The sequence below is a fragment of the Microtus ochrogaster genome, chromosome 15 (genome assembly GCF_000317375.1).
Source record: "Microtus ochrogaster isolate Prairie Vole_2 chromosome 15, MicOch1.0, whole genome shotgun sequence".
Taxonomy (NCBI): Eukaryota; Metazoa; Chordata; class Mammalia; order Rodentia; family Cricetidae; genus Microtus; species Microtus ochrogaster.
This window is the reverse complement of record NC_022017.1, coordinates 37,311,322-37,330,561: the sequence shown is the minus strand read 5'-3', so window position 1 is coordinate 37,330,561 and position 19,240 is coordinate 37,311,322.

Below are 19,240 nucleotides of genomic sequence, written 5' to 3'. Positions count from 1 at the left end.
ATTATCCCCAAAGTGATAGAATTAACCTTATAAAGAGAACTACTTAGATTCCTCCCCAAATTGTACATGATGCACCAATAACTGGAGCCCATACACTTTTATACTGATGCAAATAAATCAGGGAAGGCAGGTTAAAAATCAGAAGAATTAAGTAAGGTGAAACAAATCCCTTATAATTCTGTCCAAAAGGCAGAATTATATGCTAGTCTCATGGTGCCAAGGGATTTTAAAGAACCTCTCAATATAGTTACTGAGTCACAATTCACAACAGAGCAATCAAATCAAACTATAAAGGATATGCTAAACAAACAGAGAGGGATGGAAAATACCTCCAGAAATAGATTGCATAATGCTTTACTAACTTTTAATTTTCTTCATACTAATGAAAAAGGAACAACAGCAGCAGAGAGACATTGGATAATAGAAAAAACTTCTGAATTAAATCAGCTGGTGTATTTCAAGGATGTGCTGACCTCACAATGGAAACCAGGAGATTGCTATGTTAGGGAAGATGTTTTGCTCTTGTTTCTATAAGAGAAGAAAAAAATTGGATACCATCAAAATTGATAAAGATTCTATTTGAAAAAGAAAAACCTCTTGAGAAAGAGAAACGACAGCTTATCCATAGGTGACAATCATACAAGCGGTAAGAAAACTCATAAGGGTTGGGACAACCTTTATGTTCTTGTTTTTCAGGAAAATACACATCTTCAAAAAGTTGAGAAACCTTGGACATCTAGATGCATAAGATGAAAAAACAACTATCCAGAATGGATCACTAAGCATAGAGAAATCTGACTCCTGATGCTTTATCACCTGCATGGTAAAATTTGATTATCTGGACATGTATACATCTCTACTTAAAAATCAGACCCGGCTTTAGAGTTGGACAATGGTTATCCTTCTCTGAATCCAAGCATGTTATTAAAAGAAATATTCAGAATTTCTGTCTCATGATAGGAGCCATCTGGTATGGGACAGAAAGAAGATAGATTTTAAGGAAATACTTTCCTTTTCTCCACACCCATTTTGTCTATATTGTATCTTTTGATGAATATATGTTTATATGAATAATGTTTAAGTTTTCAACAATGAACAGTAGATTTTCCTGCAGTAATCTTTGAAGCATCCAGGAATAAGATGGAGCCCCACAACAACAACTCCACTTGGTTGATGTGATGTCATGATGCTGATAGCACTACTATGAGACCAGTTTTTTTTTTTTTTTTAGTACCAGCTGCAGAAATGGTGTATCTTCTTACAATGATCTGGCCAGAACTCCAAATAAGAAATTAAAAAAAAAACTATTGAATACTCAGCAATTGTACAAAACAGCAGTCTTGAAACTTAACCATCATTTTACTTTTACAGGATCCCATAAAAAGAACATTTCCCCCATGAAGGCAAGAAGCAATTCTAAAAGATGACATCCCCTCTCCCAACAAAGTTTATTCTCAGGGTTAGGGAAACCATTTCAGGTTTGATTATTACTCATATAATGTTGGGGGTTGGGGTGACAATTATGTAGGTCCAGAGATCTCCAAAAAAAGAGGAAAAATTGAATGGGATAATAGGTAGATTAGTGTGAACTTACTCACACTAATAATAATAGTAGTAATAGAATGAATACTTGTGAGCTATTAATTATAGACAATTTACATTGGTATAGATTTTTGTATATTGATACAAGTTCAAATTACATTTGTTATATTGAATATTCTCCTATTTCTGTTTACAATATTTGTACTCATATACAAATCTGTTTTGTCAGATTGTATGCATGCATGTTTCTACCTCTGTTTAAGACATTTTGTATATTAATATAATTTTACATACATTTATCATATTACATTATATATTTCTATCTATGGTCAAGATATTTATATATTGTTTACATTTTGAGGTCATTGTCCTCCTTTACAGCACAGTTGCTTAATGATTGCTTAATATTCCAATATTAAGTCTTAATCTTTAAGTTATATAGGTATTAAATATTATAGATCAATACTCACTCATGTTTGTTATGCTTTTAGTCAGACTAGTTAGGTTCTTTAGATTCATAGACATTGTATTCTGCATAGATAGGTAACCTACAACCACTTCAAAAATCTGTAGAACATGGCATTTAAATAATTTAGGATTCTGTTGATGTAAGACACAATTGCTCCTGACAGCACCAATATATTCCCAAGAGAATGTTGGGCACCAAAAACACTCCACTTGGAATTTGTTTTCTTCTTGGAACAACTGGACTTTGGGCAAGGAGCTGTCCTTGTTTTGATTACTGACAAAGTGCAGGATGTCTGGAATGGAAAAGCAGGATACAAGAAAAAAGACTGCCAAACCTTGCCAAGACAGAGTAAGACAGTTCTGAAAAATTTTCTGCCTCTGAAAATGGCCTCTCAGTTACTCTAGGCCTTAGCCAAAAGTTGGTTGCTTCAACATTGTGAATGAGACTTTGGGTGATTGCTCAGGCAGCCAGTTGTCTCTGTCATCTACTGCACATTTTGGAAGCTGCTTGATTGCACTTCCTGCCTACTCAAGTAATATTATCTCCCTTATCAGGCCTTCAGTAGGGTTGAAGATTAGATAGTCATAGTTACCATCCTCTTATGATCTAGCCAAGCCATTTCCAAAACAAACTTAGACTCCTTAGGATAGAATGTTTGTTAAAACATTAGGATTTGTTTCTTGCTTAATATTGTTTATGTTGGTTGTAATTCTAATCCTATAATTGATATCTGTTCCTAACATATATAATTTGTATTGTGTTTAGTACTTTCTTATTTAAACAAAAGGGGAGGTGCTGTGGGAACTCCTTCAGCTCCTTTGGCCAATAGCCTTTAAGATACCAGCCCACTTGGATGTGGCTTCTTATACTATAAATGTAGCTTGCTCTTGCTTCCAACTCTTGCTTCCTGTTTTCACTTCTGGCTGATAGATTTGGTTTCTATTCCCCATTTGTTCAGAGGGGTGTGATCTAGGACAGTGATCTGTGAGTCGATCCTAAATAAATCACATAATTCTGAACTAGTGTGGGATTATTTTGTATCTTCCACCATGAGTAGTCCCTCAGAGCTTAGCCGTGCTCAAGCGGAAGTCCACACAACACACTCACAAATACGTGTTAGTACAGAATGGCCTTGATGGATTGTTTTTAAAAGAGAACAAAAAGTTGAGCAAGTAAAGGCAGGAAGATATAGGAAGAGATGAGGGATGGCTGAATATGATTTAAAAAAAAAAACATTTTGAATGAACTTCTCAAAGGACAAATGAAGAAGCAAGAGTAAAAAAGAGTAAAACTTATGAAAAAAATTCTAATTTTCTGAGTCTTAGGTGGAATTCGGCAGTAATAAAATTGTTAAAATTCCTGGAGGAGTTTTTCAATCTGGAGAGTCACTGGTTTGGAGAAAGCATTTGCACTCAATTTTCCTGGCTTTGCTCGTTCTCAAATCTTCCGTTCTCAGTTAATGTTAAGTGTGGGCACTTCAGGTTCACCAGAGACACAGGGGGGACTCACCAAAAACCTCTTGAGAGGAAGTAACTGCCTAACAAAAGGAAAAGCACTAAAATAGAAAACTTATCTTAAAAATTACCATGGCTCTTAAACAGACTTCTAACTTGGAAGCAAGAGAACATTTTTCTAACATCCCATGGGCAGGGCACTTAGCTAGCTGTCAAATATGCAAACAGAGTCATTCTTCATTCTAATTATTTGGGGATGTTGTTCCTAGGTTGCATTATTATGTGACTAGAAATCCTACTTTTGTACATATATTAATGGATATTTGGGCTAATAAAGATGTTGCAAATCTAGGTATCCACAATAATGGCCAGTGTACTGACTAGTGGAGCCTGCCCATGCATATTTATGACTCACAAACTTGAATATAACATTAAAAATAATTCAACAAACAATAACATAGTCTAAACCCATCAGGATTGATACACAGATGAACTTACAGAGACTGTAATAACATGTTTCAAACCAAACAAAAAATCCCAACATAGAGAGGGAGAAATTAACACAAATCACCAAACATACCCAAGATGTTATTTTTAATTGATTTCTGTTGGGAAATGGAAAATTAGTTTCATTCAATGAAGTGTCACTGGGTCTATCAACTGCACTCCAGACCAGGTCCCATGTCTAGGAATAGTTGTTCAATACAAAATGTACTGGATGTTCTTTGGTGTAAGTATACCTCTGTGTGTGTGTGTGTGTGTGTGTGTGTGTGTGTGCTTTATTTTTTTGTATTTTTGTGTATTATTGATTTTTTAATATGTTTGCTTTGATTTTACTATTCTCTTTTGTTATTCTTCCATTGTATATGTTTATGTGTTGGGGAGATAAAAAACATGAAGTTGAGTGGGTATGGAGGTGGGAAATATCTAGGAGAAGCTGAGGGGAAAATAATATAAAAATACTATATGAAAAATTAATGAAACAAAAAATCAACAAAATTCTAAATAAATTTAAAGAAACATAAAAATAACTCAACAAAGGTTTATATATTTAAGTTACGAAAAATGGTGGAGTGTTATGGCTTTATTCTACAACTCCTTTCTTCTATCCTTAACTATAAAGTCAAGACCATGTGGCTGAATCTGCCAAGTTCTGCTCTTTACTGGGGCAATTATATCTTCAACAGTTTTCTGTCTTTTACTGCTTGGCTGTCTTGAAACATTCTCTGTAGTTCAGGCTGCCCTTAAACTCAAAGACTCACCAGCCTCTGCCTTCTCAATGCTGGGATAAAAGGCATGTCCCACCACACCTGGCTGTAAGCTTTTCTTCTGTTCTCTCATGATGTGGGTTTCCCCTCTGTACGCTGTGAATACCAATGCCTGTTGATAGGGCAGAACTTAGATAGGTGGGGAAAATTCAACTGAATGTTGGGAGAAGGAGGCAGAGTCAGAGAGAAGTCATGTAGCCCCCTCCAGAGACAGATGCCAGATGGAACTTTCTCCGGTAATCCACAGCCTCGTAGCGATACACAGATTAATGGAGATGGGTTAAATTAAGATGTAAAAGTTAGCCAATAAGAAGCTAAAGCTAATGGGCCAAGCAGTGATTTAAATAATACAGTTTTTGTGTGATTGTTTCGGGAGTCTGGGCAGCCGGGAAACAAACAAATAGTCTCCCACTACACTTTCACAGATTTGAAGCTTGGCTGTGGCATCTTGTCCTGAGGTCACCATTCTTTTTATTCCATTTCTTAATCCATTTATCTCCTTGAACAGAGAATTTAGCTCCATTCCACTTTCTGGTGCCCATTTTCACTTCAAATATTTTTCTTTCCTCAGCCTTGCTCCTTTTCATTATATATCTTCATTTGACTTACCACTAATATCCACACTGCATAATGTAACTAAGCTATCTTGTGATTTCTTCTGTCAACAGAAATGATCCAAAACTCTTCACTTGAGCCTCAGGCAGAATCTTTGAAAAAGGGCAAAAGCAGCCTCTTCCCTCACCAAAATATCACAAGGATGATTTCTATGCAATACCCTAAAATTCTTTTCCCCTGAAACCTCTTTATCCAGTTCCAGGCAGCTCAAATCGCTCTGAGCACAACTGTGTTCCATGTTTCTACTAGCATAGTCCATTAAGCAATGTGTTATGCATTCTACTGTTGTCCTAACCCAAAGTACTAAAGTTCATACACTCCAAACAATATCGGGACTATCACAGCAATTCCCCACTTCTGGTATCAGTTAGGTTCTGTCTTAGTTAGTTTTTTATTGCTGTGAAGGGACACCATGACCTTGGCAACTCATAAAGAAAACATCTAATTGGGGTGCCTCACTTACAGTTTTAGAGATTCAGCCCATTACCATCATAAGGGGGAGCTTGGCCCCACGGTGACACACTACCTCAAAGAAGGCCACACCTCTTAGTAGTACCACTCCTTTGGGGGAATATTTTCTTTTAGATCACTACAGCACTGTTTACCCTAACAGTTTGATAAGACCCGGTAGTTCTCCATTTTTCTTTGTTGGGAAACTCTTTACTAGTGACTTGTTGATAATTCAGAGATTCTGTATTTTGTGCTGCCATTTTGGCAGATTTGGGGTCCCAGAAATTCACATGACCCACAGTAATCTGCAGAATTAGTTCTACCCTAGAGCAGTTCTAATGATGGGCCTGGAAATGTGGCCCAGCAGTTAAGAAAGCATCCTTCTCTTGCAAAAGGCAGGAGTTTGAGTTCTAGAAGCCAGGCTGGGTGGCCCCCAACTGCCTGTAGCTCTAGCTCTGGTTGACACAACACCTTCTTCAGGCCTCCATGGACACCAGCACTCATATGCCTGTACTCATACATAGACACTAGGATATGATGTACAATTAAAAATAAATCGTTAAAAATTCCAATATTACTTCTGTGAGAATAGAATTAAAACCCTCCTGAAGCATTCAATTTGAGCAAATTCCCACTCCTACTGGTAAGTTGTAGATAGGACTGTCTCGCATAACAGGAAAACAAGTTACTCCATAAGGATCTTCAAACTGCCCATTCCAGATTTCTTACAGCTAAGGCAGAAACAGGGACAGTTCATGAAGGTGGAGGACCAAATGTTAGGCAAAGAAGTACCACCCAATCAGGAGGAGACAGATTCAAGAAGTGCATAGTGCAGCTGTGTATAATGAAGTAGAAACTGTATGATGGACATTGTTTTTCTCTTGAGCAGTATTTTAAAAATGTACTTGTTTTAGTTGGTGTACAAAATAACGGGTTTCATTATGGCATTGACGCAAATACAAATCATTGTGTTCTGAACATGTTTACCTTCCTTACCCTCTGAAACCCCACCACCACCTGATGGTCCCTTTTCTTCTTCAAAATAGCCCTTCTGTTACTGTTTTCTATTGGATTGTTATTCATTTCCTATTCCTGCCCTGATTTCCCTTGGGGAACAATCTCTTCATTTCGGACCATCTTACTGGACCGTTTAAAATGCTCCAATGCCTTTCCCTATCCTCAAAACAGTCTGCCTAACCTTCTGTCCTTGGAATATGAATATTATGCAGAGAAAACAAAAAGTGCCTGGAATAAATCCATGTTGCACATTCGTCTTTGCTGAAATCATTAGTTCTTTCCCCCATTTCAGAATGCAGGCTGCTTAATTTACATGTGGTTTTGTCTGGCTGTGTTCTTCTAACGAGTTTATATTTTGGGTAAAGTATTTGCAATCTGTTTCTGTGGGCTTGCACCATCCAGAGAACTTTAATAATGTTAGCAGTACATAACAGAATATGCTGCAGAAATAGGGACTTCAGATGACACCATCATTTCTCCCTGGCTTTACCTGACGCACAGGGCACCTGTGGTCCAAGGATTTGCTCAGCCCCTACCCTCAGCACCTTCGATCTTTTGACACTGTGGAAAATATTCTTTTCTCTTGATATAAATTTCTTTCCTTTTGAGTAGCACGGTTTTATTTTAATTAGTGCATATTCATTATATACAACGATGAGTTTCATTGTGATATTTTCATACATGTTTATTACATATTTTGCTCATATTCACCCCTATTCTCCCCGACCTTCTCTGGGAGAAGATTTACTTTTTTGCCATATTACCCTAAGCCTTGGGAGGGTCTTATGGTATAGATACTTTTTTGATGACTGAGCTCTCCACAGTATATTATTTCTGTATCTTGGCCAGTTGTGTGTCTCTGCGTTAATCACCATCAACTGCAAAGTTTCTCGGAGGAAGCCATTTCTTGCTAGGCCAACCATTATTGTAGTTCACAGAGTTCACAGCTAGCTATGATCAACGATGACTTCTCTGATCTTGTATCTTGCGCAGCACCTGCCAGCACTATGAAAGTTAGCCAATGAGTATGAAACTTCCAAGTCAGTAACAACTTGATATCTTCATGTTCTATGACTTGAGTATATGGTGTCTTCAGCAATGGGGTCTTAGAGTTAACTACTGGAGAGTAAGCAAGAGCAGCAGCAATGTAATGCTTGGGGGTTCTATAGGACCTCACTTGTCAGCCTCTCCAAAAGAATGGTTCCCATTCCCAGCACTGTCAGCCACTGGTGTCTAGTAACAGAACTGTTGACGTGTATGGGGAGGGATAAATAACACTAAAGACCTTTTGAAACAGACATATGTGATCCCTTGGAGGCTGTTTATGCTCCAGTCCTATATTCATTCACAGACATGCAGCAGTATGTGGACTCATTGGGGTGTTTTGCACATGAAGTTACAAGAGAAAAGGAGTGGGGGGTGGGGAGCAAACTGAAGGGAAGAGAATGCAAGAGTGAATTTCATCAGAATGATTATAAATAAATGAATTTCTCAAACAATGAGAGTCTAGAAAAAAACATGTCTACCTTGCCTGAACATAAATTGTGAGGTCTTATTTGTTGCCTGGTTGTTCAGTTTCTCCAGCTCTAAGGCTATTATAACCATTCTTACTGGATAACTTTGTTTTACTGGTTAAATAAAACAATATATGCAAATCTCCCTTGTTTTCATAGGCATTTTAATAAGCCATAGCTTACAAAAGAAGATTGGGTAATTTATCCAGGACCACAAAGCTATAAAACTGCCTCCTTTCCCATATTTACAATAGCCACATGTCTGTGAGAGGAACCTCAAAAGAAGGGTTCAGTCCCGGTTGCCCCCGCCACCAAAGTAATATTAGTGCTAACCGCTACAAAAGGCTCTGACAAATGTCAGTACTGCAACAGCAGTGAATTCAGTGACCTCTTATTCATTCATGCTAATTAGTAACTCATTTAGTATCTCATTTATTTATTTATCCTAATTATAGATGTTCCACGTTCTACACCAGACATTGAGAACATTGAGACAGATAAACGTTAGTATTTCTGGGCCACTTCTTCTATCAACTGCACTACATTGTTAGGGTTTCCAAAAGCGTCCCAGATGACTTGAGATTTCCAGTTGCTGACCGACTTGGGTGGGAACATCCACCCCAGCTGCACACCAAGTCCTTTCCTTGTCACACTTTTATCTGCTCTTTGACACCCAGTAGCACAGCTGCTAGAGAAAGATGGAAAGTTTGCCTCAAAAGACAAGAGGTTAACACCCCTCTAGCAAACAGGTCACTCATTCACCTAAAGCTGGAAAAAAAAATATTCCATAAGGTTAAAAGCGAGAACAGCTTCATTAAATTGACAAATAGCCTTGACTGCTTGCCTCCCAGGGCTGGAGAGCTGGAGATTTTGGAGTAATTACTTGTAAAGCCAGACTTAAACATCATTTATTATTTTACCTTAATCAGCTTGCAAATCAGAATCCTCCAGACTCTATTTAGCAGGAATGGTATCCTGGTTTTGTTTTTTTTTTTTTAAAAAAAAGAACAAGTTGTTACTGTTCTCCAAGCGCGTTTTCACATTAATACATAATTGTATAACTCTTACAGCACGATTTTAAATAACACAGATCCGCAGCTTTATCTCTATGTTCAAAGGAGAAAACAAAGGCACAAGCCAAGTTAGTGGCCTCAAGCTTTCAACTGTAAGAGATCCTTACATTCCAGTATTGTGTGCTTTGAGAAAGATTGTGAGAAAAATTTCAACTCCTAATTCTGTATATGGGACAATCTAAACTATATAAATAATTATGGAGTCCCAAACAGTAGAAAAACAGTAGAGGACACCGTTGATGTTATTGTTTTTCCCGTGAGAAGGACTTATAAGACTTCTACATATTTTCTAAGTTTTGCATGTTTGTTTATTATTTTCTAATGGTAAATGTTGGTTTTCATTTCCTTCTCAAAAAAAGGATCTAATAACAATAAAAAGAGATAATTAAATGGTTGCATACTCACCTTATCATCAGACATGAAAGAAAATATGTTAATAATTAATAGCAATAAATGGCAATAGAGATATTTCTAATCTGTTAAGAAAAATAATCTGTCTGAGACCCAGAGAATAGTATAGCACACAGATACACACACACACACACACACACACACATTCAATGAACACACAATACGAAAACAAAATCTACAGATAGCTGAGAGAGAACCTAGTTATGTTTTGAGGCACTGGTTAATTTGAGCGATTGGCTGCAGCTGAGGGATGTCAGGAATCAAGAATATCCAAAAGCCAATTGCACTAGCAACTCTCTCTCTCTCTCTCTCTCTCTCTCTCTCTCTCTCTCTCTCTCTCTCTCTCTCACACACACACACACACACACACACACACAACTAGTCATAGCCAAGAAGAAAAATCATTTCTTGCTCATACCATAGTCAGTGAGTCAGAGATGTTTCGGAGTCCTGCTATGTTCAAGGACTGAGGTTCCATTGTGAGCTAGAGACTCAGACAGTGGAAAGAACATCAGCCCAGGCACGTGTTGGGGGAGGATATGGGAGAGGTTTGAACCTGTTCCTTCCATTCTACTCAATATTACTGTGATTCCAGCACCATCTTCCCTGTGAAGGAGACCCAGAAACATCACCCGGTGGGTACGTAGGTATGAAAAGAAGTGGGTTTGTTTAGCATCTAGCTAAGAGGTCCCACAAAGGTCTTTATAGAATAGTGAATTCTTGCTGGGCTGAATAACCGGTGAGTATCTATGCATTTGTGTATACTTGTTTCTCCATTGATCTCTCCACGCCTTTCAAGCACCTCAAATATCTTCACAGTACAGAAACATTTTCCACAGATACACTTCTAATTTTCTAGTAACAAAAGGAGGTCCTTGGCAGTGTTTCTCCACCTCACTCACGCCGGGGAGTATTTAAAAACAGTAATTTCTGTAGGGTACTCTAGCATACAGCGTAAAGACATGTACAGTCAACGGGAGAGAGCCTCAGAGGCCCGGTCCTACTCAATGTCTCAGTGCTTTGTGTAACTGAACTGCAGCTAATCTGTGGGAAACTTTCCTGTGATCATGAAGGGAGAAAGAAAAATAAGAAGCCAGTAAGGTCAGACATTCAAAACCTTCCCTGTACTGTAGTGAATAATTGTTATTTCTGGAGAAAAGACAGCTTCCCAGACAAAATTTGAAAAATAGCATTAGATCTGCATTAAATCTTCAATTAATCATTATGCTAAGGGGGGAAGTGCCAACAAACTATGCAGTTATATAATAACTCATGAATACAAATCAGAGACTTCAAATTACTCCTTAAACAAATATTTGGACATTCACCACTATCAATAATTGTATAGCTTATCTGAGAGGAAGGGAAATTGAAGAAACAGTTTGGACTGACCGCTCTTTTAACTTTCAGTGAGCTCAGTGATTTAAAGGACAAGCCCTACTAGTGGCTTCTCAAATCCTTGCCTGGAGAACACCTTGCAAAGGCTCTGATTGCCACAAGTTACCCTTGTGAATCTCTAATCCTGCTTGTCATGTCATTGAGTGACACCAGTGATAACTGCTTATTAGGAAGAGCTAACAACCTAATGTTCAAATAACTCACTCATGAGAATCTATTTTTCAGAAACCTGAATGCTAAACCAGTATAATCCACAGTCTCCCAGGATATGCTTTGTAATCTCCACCTGAAGGCCTTCAGAAGAGCAGAACTATGCTGGTTGGACAACAGAGGGGCATAGTCTCTAAGGTTCCGGTTACCCCTTAGAGAAATTTGGTTTGGAATTTTCTAGTCATTGAAGATCATTTTCTTCTGTTGTTTATGTTGCATTTTGAGCTTCTATTAGGGTTTCTCCTTCTCTCTCTGGTTGTGTCTTCTTTAGATAAATGAATTTTTTAATCTCGGTGCTCAGTTACAAAAATGTTGGTATAAAGAAAGTATTATATTTGGTGTCTCTGATGCATAAGAGAGAGTGATGTGAGCAGAAGGCTAGGGAAGCCCTGGGATTTCACCCATCACCCACTCCTCCTCTAGTTTCTGAATCTAGCACAGAAAAAAGCAAAATTTACTGCATTCCTGTTCATATCTGGGAAACCAGAGTATTCCATCATACTAGTCCAGTAGACATACTCAGCCTTGAACTTCAGGAAATCACCTAAATGCCCCTCGACTGAAGAATGGATAAGGAAAATGTGGTACATTTACACAATGGAGTACTACAAAACAGACAAAATTAAGGACATCTTGAAACTTTCAGGCAAATGGATGGAGCTAGAAAACATCATTTTGAGTGAGGTAATCCAGACCCAGAAAGACAATTATCATATGTACTCACTCATAAGTGGCTTTTAAACATAAATCAAAGAAAAACCAGCCCACAAATCACAATCCCAGAGAACCTAGACACTAATGACGACCCCACGAGAAACATTTATGGATCTAATCTGCATGGGAAGTAGTAAAAAACAAGTTCTCCTGAGTAAATTGGGAGCATGGAGACCATGAGAGTAGATTCAAGGGGAAAGAAGAAGCAGAGAGGTGAGCAGAGAAAAATATATAGCTCAATAAAATCAATAAAAATTAACGAAAAATTGATCCCAGAAAGTAGCTTGAAGGAGCTGAAGATAGGAATGGGATGGGGAAATGATGTAATTCTATTTAAATTACAAACATTTAAAAACAAATAAGTAAAACATAAACAAAGTTGACCCCTCCCTAGAGTCTCTGTGCATCTGTATTCTTCCAAGCATTCATGTGACAGTGATCAACAGAGAAAATACTTGAATTTCGAGCATGTTCATGGATGATTGACATAAGGCATTTCAAGTTTTTACTACTTATAAAAAAAATCCTACACTAGTTTTCAATGATTTGCTCCGAATTGCCACAACATTGGTATCTTGGAATAATTTGTCTATTGATACATACAGTGAGTGCAACTTATATGTGCCTTTGCTCAGGGTCTCAGTGACAATCAGGCTCAGTCTGGAGACTTCACTAAAGAATCTCGTTCCAACTTAGACTGTAGTAGGGGTTCATTTTCATATATTAATGATGAATTGCTTCTTCAAGTCTATGAGTATGAGAAGAATATCTCACTCCTGTCCTGAGGGGGAGGAGCGGAATTTGATGGAGATATCTCATCTAGAACTGTGTTTCAAGGTCTCTATCTCTGTCCCCAACCTGCTCTGTGCATATTGTCTTTCTGGGGATTGATGAATTTGTTTCCATCTGCTGAAGGAGGAAGTTTCTCTGATAATGGCTGAATAAGGCACTGATCTATGAATATAGCATAATATCATTAAGAGCCATTTTATCCCTATGGTTTTTAGATAAATAGTATTTGGTTTTATCTTAGATCTCTGGGCTATCCAATCTCTAGTTTTTGGTCAACCAAGCAGTGTTGTGTATAAGCTTTGTCTTCTGAGTGGGCCTCAAGTCAAATCAGACACTGGCTGATTAGTTCCACAACTTTGTGACACCATTGGCCCAGGATATCTTACAGGCAAGACTACAATGCAGTTAAATTGTTTTATGTCTGGGTTGGCGTTTACATCTCCCCCATGCTGCAGAGTATCATCCTGTTCCAAACAGACTAGAACATAGGGGATGAAAGTTCTATGTAGGCATCAGCTCTTCTTCTCCATGTTCGATGAGTTGTATGAGTGTTATCTTCAGCAATGGGGACTTGTAGTTACTTTGTGGAGAGAAGTTTACAGTCTTGGCAACAGCTTGGGCTGTTTCAGGATTTCTATGGGGCTTCTTAAACCAGCAACTCAATTGGATGCAATCAACTACTGCTACTGAAAGCCTTGTTGGATGACAAGAGTTGGCCAGTTGGTACCTGTATCTCTCTCATTTGGAGATGTCATTAGGATCGAGTGGCAGAGATGTTTTATCTCCCATCTGTTTCACACAGTTCTTCTCCCTCAGTGGTGGGAGCACTAGCAAAGCTTTATGCTGGCACTTAGTGCAAGACACAAACATAAGCAAGGAAGTCCCCATGTGCACAGAGACAGACACAGCCCGGTTGATACCTTGACAGCAGACCCTGAGACCACAAGCAAGAAGGACTAGCTATGTAGCACCCATTGTGTGAATCCATAGTCACATTATTTTAAGCCGGCAATATTGTGATAATTGGATGCAAATCATTGAAAATCAATGTGGGCTTTTTATAAGTGGTCAAAAGTTGCTATATCAAAAGTAACTGTTACCTGAGAGGGTGGCCCAGGAAGGATTGAAGAAAACAGACAGAAATAGATTTTAAAAAATCAGTTATGAATGAGCTTTATTCCAAACAGGCAGCTTCTCCCCAAAGGAGCAAAAAGTGCCCCAGCGGTTGGTAAGACATGACTGAATGGCTCTAGTTTTCCATATAACTGGTCTACCAAATCCTTCTGGTTTCAGAAAGCAGAGAGTCCCCATGTTTGCCCTTATCACCAGCCAAGCTGATGTTATGGATCCTAACGTTCCTTTTATATAATTATGCATACAAAATATTGCAACACATTTGGATGCTTGTTTCTGTGTCTGACCTCGCCAAATGGTAATTCCTGAGATCTGGATCTTGTTACTATGTTCTATTCACTTCTTCGTCTGGGATCTAAGGTGATGGTTGACTCAAACCTGGTGTGTGATGCCTGCTTCTGGAGCACTCCTGTGTTGAAACAATCTGCAGATCTGGATGAGGAGAGCGAATAGAGAGGAAGTTGGTGCATGTCACAACACATCGTTGCTCCCTCTTCCCTTCTGCTCTGTTTTCAGAAAAACTTTATTCCTGTCCCCAGGGGAAGCTAAGTAAGTGGGAGCTGCCTGCTGCCTCTGCTTGGAGTCTTGTGCGGGCTCGCTAAATTTAACTCACGCCCTCTCATCCCTTCCTTTTCTTCTCAGCAGAAGGCAGACAACATGACTGGTGAAACCCAGTGGCACATAGAGTTGTGGAATGGGCTGAAAACAACAGAGGAGAGAGCAAGCTGGGTGTTCATTTGGGAAAGCAATACCCTGATTCCTTTCCAAATTCGCATCATTCCACCATTTAAAAATGCCCCATTTCTATCTCCCTCAGCCAGGATCTCTAGACATACACCAGAATGCACCTTGTAACTCAGGCACATCTCTTTCCTCCTCCTTCACCAGAATCTCAATTAAAGAAGGTCCTTGCACTTAAGATTTTACATCTAGAATTTACCAATGCAATGTTTCTTTATTGAGTGATTGCCATCTGTAGATGAGACATTCAAGACTGTGGGAGAGTTCAGAATGAGTGTTAGGGAGTATCAGAAAGCTCTGCATTTGGATAAAACTTGAAAAACACTGTTTTCTATTCTAGACAAGGAAACTGAGGCTCCTGAGGAGCAGAATTTTGGAACTGGGATGCGGTTTTGCTGGAAGCAGCTGACAATCGAGCAACAAATGAGACTAATGCATAATGTAGAAAGCAAATGTGACTTCAAGTGAACATTCATCCTCATTGGTGCATCGTCTCTGTCACTATCAACTACTAAGTGCGACTGAATTCCAGACTCTCTGCTATTCCTCATATCATCTTATTTAATTATGGTCAACAATAGTAAAGGTGGATAATTTGAGACCTTAAAGGCTACGGTTGCAGACCCTGGGAGTCAGAATCATGAACTCACATTTTGATTAGGCACCTTATAGCTGTTGGAATCTGTGTGAGAAAGGAATGGATATTTGAGGGTAGGGAAAGTGTCCGTAGATGTGTGGAGGAGGTCAGAGAGCTGTCTGTATCCATCCCTGTTACCTGTAATTCAAGAGAGGGCATCTTATTTGCCTGGAACTTTGCCACACAGGCAGGTTTTCAGAAAGTCGCATGTCTCTGTGTTTTATATTGTCACTGATGGGGTTAGAAGCACATGCCACCACACTCAGGTTTTTCTTTTTAACATGGGTTCGAGAAATCCAAACTCAGGTCCTTATATTTATAAGACAAGTGTTTTACTGAATGGGCCATTTCCCCAGCTGCTGGTATTTCTTAACTTTGCTCTGCCTCCTTTTCTATTGACACTCACAATGGGAAGCAAGGAACGCCCAACTCACTGATTATTATGAGAATCTAGTGAATGGAAAAGATCTGACCCTCTTGCGTGTGCCATGCAAATCATCATCTGCTAGCATCCATGTCGTTGTTATCATGTTGCTGTTCTTTTGGTAGCTTGTTTGTTGTTGTTGTTTTGTTGTTGTTAATGTGATCTAGAAGACTATAGAGAGAGGACTGGCAAGATGGCTCAGCAGATAAAGGTTTTTGCTAAAAACCTAAGTTCAATCCCTGGACCCACATGGTAGAAGAAGAGAACCGACACCTAAGAATTGTCCACACACAAATAAGCTGTAGTATACAGAGAATAAAAAGAAAATAAAATTTTTAAAATAGAATAGACTAAAAGCAGCACACCACACAGAACTCTATTAGATTAATAATAGTAATGAGATAATACCAACAAAGAGTTCAGTGTGCTCTCTCTGTGACCAGCAATACATATTCAAGTGACAATGATCAAAGTTATCTGGGAGTTGATCCTGAAATTCCAGTACGTAGGAGGCTAAGACTGTGAGATTGTACATTTAAAGCCAGCCTGGGCTACATGACAAGATCTTATCTAGAAATCCTTTGAAAGTAAAGGGACAAAATTTGGTATCTGGAACAAAAAGGCCCTTGTAAAGAAGATCTGAGCAAAGCCGGGGAGATAGTCAGTAAAGTGGTTGTCATAAGAGGACAAGGACCTGAGCTTGCTTCCCAGATTCCATATTTTAAAAAGTCAGATACAGTTATTTACATACATAATTCCAATATGAGGGAAGAGAGACACCAGATCCATGCTACTCACTGGCCAGTGAACCTAGCCTATTTGTTTAGCTCAAGGCCAGTAAGAGACACTGTCTCAAAGAACAAGGTGGATACAACCTGAGTAACTAACCTCCAGGTTGAGCTCTGGTCTCCATACACAGATACATGTTTGTACACTTGCTTGTATGCATGCACCCACCGACAAACACTAAAATACTAACAAATAAGTAAATAAATAAAAGGAAATGAAATGAATAAGAGGTAGGAACTCACCTGGGAAGACACAGGTTTCCTGCTGAAGACACTGAAGCATACTATACCCGTGCTTTAGGAAGGTACTAACTGGTCCCCTGAAGGGGATAGAGGGGTAAGTCTCTGAATAACCCCAAGGAGTTAGTAGGAATACCTTTAAATAGTAAACGGCACAAGGAGCCTTCTGGGAATTGACCCCTAAGGAAGAATTAGAGCACAGAATGCCTGAGGCAAGGCTGAATGAATAAACAAAGTAAGTAGGGAAAAGGTGTTGACTTAGGAGATATCAGAATAGACTCTGAATATTTGCTTGGAGGTCATTCTGTGGCTTCAAGCACACAGGTATGTGAATTGTTGAGTCCACTGAAATAGTTAAAGTAGAACAATGGGGAAAGAATAAGGAGATGTCAACATCCTCACCCACTCTTTCATTAACTTGTTTCCTCAACATTTCCCGGTATAAGCTATACAAACACTGGGAATGTACAAAGAAGCAAGAATAATGGCACGGTGGCCAACAAGATGTCAAGTACTGACCATAAACCTTTAACAAGTTGATCATTTATCATTTTCAGAACCTCACCACTGGGATTTCATAACGACCATTTTACCATGGGCACCAGTGTTCAGAGTAGGAAAGTGACTTTCACAAAATTCACATAGCTAACAAAGAAAAGTTCAGGCATGATTTAACTCAGAGTCATTTCAACCATCAAAAGACAAATAAAAAAAAATAGAGAACACCCCAGTTTCCATCCTCAAAATCTCCCAGATTCTCATTTCTAAAGTGGTTGTGGTTAAATTTAGAAGCTTTCAATTGCTTGCCAGTCCAGTGTGCAAGGCTGACTGCAAGATTCTAGGATGTCATTCTTTGATTAGGGGCATCAAAACTGGCTGCTGAGCCATCTTGGCCCAGCACAATGGGGGCTCAATTGGGGGATGAGTCAGCCAGGAAGCCACCGTGAATATCAGGAACAAACATCCCAGAATAGCTGGCCACTGGGCACAAGGCTTCGGTTCCTGCCCCAGACTGTCAAACTATGGAATGGGAATGGTATTGAACATGACAAGATGGGTTGAAGCCAAAAATAATAATTGCTCCCTGCTCCTGATGTCTCCCAGAAAAAGGAAGGAGAATGCGCAACAGTACTGAGCACTGAGCAGATGCATTCCCTGCAGGTTGGAGAGAACACCAGCTGATGTGGTGACCAAGGCCCAGATGCACACATGTTCTGTCCTACAACCGTCCTAGTAATATTAAGATGCCTTCGTAAAGATTTTATTTTAGTTTACTTATTATTGTCTTTAATAGATGTGTGTTTTTGTGAGCAAGCGTCTATGGGTGTCCATGTGGAAGGTGAGGAGGTCAGACCACAGCTTTAGAGAGTTGGTTGTTTTCCTTTCAACTTGGGTTCTAGGGGACTGAACTCAAGTCAACAGTATTACATGGCAAGCACTTTTACCTGCTGAGTCATAAAGATTGTTTTATGTGCCAACAAGAAATTCTAGGCAACAAATAAGTAAGCAAACAAGGAATGAAATGAATTCAATTCAGAACCTAGAATGTCCAGTAGAAACAAATGTAAATTGGAGACGAACGGATATGGGCTTTCAGATACCAATTGCTTAAGTGAGGCTTATGAAGTGTTGGGTAAATAGCTGGGCACTGGAGACGCAATGGTAAACAATGCATCATTAAGCACTGAGTCTCCACAAAATCCAAATTCATCAGGCAAATGCTCAAGGGGTCTCCCTTTGGGAGGCTACATAATGCATCATTAGCTCTCCCCAAGTGTAAGAAAAACACACTCCAATTACATTACAAGAAAAAACAAAAGATCTTGTTGGTTTGTTTATGTAACAAAAAGTCCAGAATTAGGATGTCTTCACATTTCCTCTAAACCAGATGCAGAAGCTGTGCTTCTGAAACTCCCTCTCCTGTCTCTCCCTCCCTCTCTTCCCTCACCCTCCCTCTCCTTTTTGATTATGCAGTTTTTAAATTCCTAATATCTCTGGGCTTTCATAGTCATAGCTCATGTGTAGTGAGAGGCATACGAGGGTCTCATGATTGTCTCTGATTGCAACTCTTTGAGTAAGATGCTCACCCTGAAATAGTAATAGCTGGTGAATCACACTGAATGTTTAACACCTGACGCTGGTCATACTACTCAGTAGTTGGAGATAAGACACACATAATTCACATGAACTCTAAGCAAGAAAGGGGCGCCTTCTGTAAAGAAAATTATTGCTTTAGCCGCAGAAAGTGGAATTCAGGTTAGATGGGCAGAAACAGGCTCTGCACGATACCCAGGTTATAAGACTTCCTCTGTGCTAAAGGAGCAATGTGGCAGCTGAGGTCTATTTCTG